The 1,267-nt window shown below is 39.2% G+C and overlaps 1 non-coding gene across 1 annotated transcript; it reads right to left on the reverse strand.

Annotated features, from left to right (window-relative positions):
* Positions 1-506: 506 nt before the first annotated feature.
* LOC142437724 (U1 spliceosomal RNA) lies at positions 507-670 on the reverse strand. The gene has a single exon (XR_012782250.1). It is a non-coding gene; the product is annotated as a U1 spliceosomal RNA (small nuclear RNA).
* Between the last annotated feature and the right edge of the window lie 597 nt (positions 671-1,267).

A 1,267-nucleotide genomic window follows, 5' to 3' on the forward strand; every position in this document is an offset into this window, starting at 1 on the left:
ATTCACCACTATTACTATAATATAGACTAAACAAGATTTTTTTTTATTCAGAAAAATATTTAAAATTACATGCTACATACAATTGACAAATTAATACTATTATATGCTGTTATACTATTGACAAATATATTTTAAACTAATTAAATATTCTTTCCTTGAAGTTCTGTGGGTACTTCCCCCACATCTATATTATAGAAGGTATGTCATAAATTAAAGTGCATACTATGTGAAAGTTTAAAAACCTTCCCTTTGAAACAAATACATCATGTCAGTATCTCCATTCCTGAGGGTCACAGATTATTTAGTGGTGTTCAGGTGCTAACTTAGAGGAAATGCTGCTCAAACCCAACCATTGGAATGTTGGAAAGTGCCTGGGCATTTACTTACCTGAGGTCAAAACCATGGAAACCATAGGTAAAGTGCAGTTCTGTTCTGCAACACTTTGACTCAGTAGGAGTCAATTTATTTGGTCCTTCTAGCCATTACTTCTTTCTTTCTTTCTTTATCAGGGGAGAGCGCGAACACAGTCCCCCACTACAACAAATTATGCAGTCGAGTTTACCACATTTGGGGAAATCGCAGGGGTCAGCACACCCGGAGTGCAATGGGTGAGCCTCGCCCTGGGAAAACCACCTTCGTGATCATGGTATCGCCCCTGCCAGGTAAGTATAGCCATTATTTCTTATGTGATGTAATACACTCCTGGACTCTATGATAGTGGATAAAATCCCATTCCGGAGCGAGCTCTCTCATGTAATAAAGGACAAGATTGAGGTGGAATTGAGTCCTGACTTTAGTAGAGGGTGTGGGAAAAAAAGTTATACCATGTGTTTCCTTTGGGGATATTGTCTGCTCAAAGACAAGAAACAAATCTCCATCAAAGTTACTGCTCCGTGGCTAAGAGTTATCGCAGACAGAGGGAGCCAGGACATGGGACCATTGGAAGAACACTTCCCAGATTGCTCTCTGAAGTACCTGAGGCTAATACTAGAGGCAACAGAGACTGTGACGTCTGGAATTATGGGCGCGTGCCATTCCTTGAGGGACCCAGTCATTACCAGGTATTTGGTATGTCTTTAGGGTGGCCTGTGGAAGGTGATCAAGGACAACTGCAAGTGGTGTTGAATCATTAGGTGCATCTCCTGGGAATTTTTCAAAACTGTCAAGTATAAAATAACAATAATAAGATAGTTAATATGAGAGAAGTAGGTACCTCTAATTATGTTTTTGATTAATAAAATACTCCAATAACACATAGAATGTTTTA

This window comes from Tenrec ecaudatus, chromosome 1 (assembly GCF_050624435.1).
Source record: "Tenrec ecaudatus isolate mTenEca1 chromosome 1, mTenEca1.hap1, whole genome shotgun sequence".
NCBI lineage: Eukaryota > Metazoa > Chordata > Mammalia > Afrosoricida > Tenrecidae > Tenrec > Tenrec ecaudatus.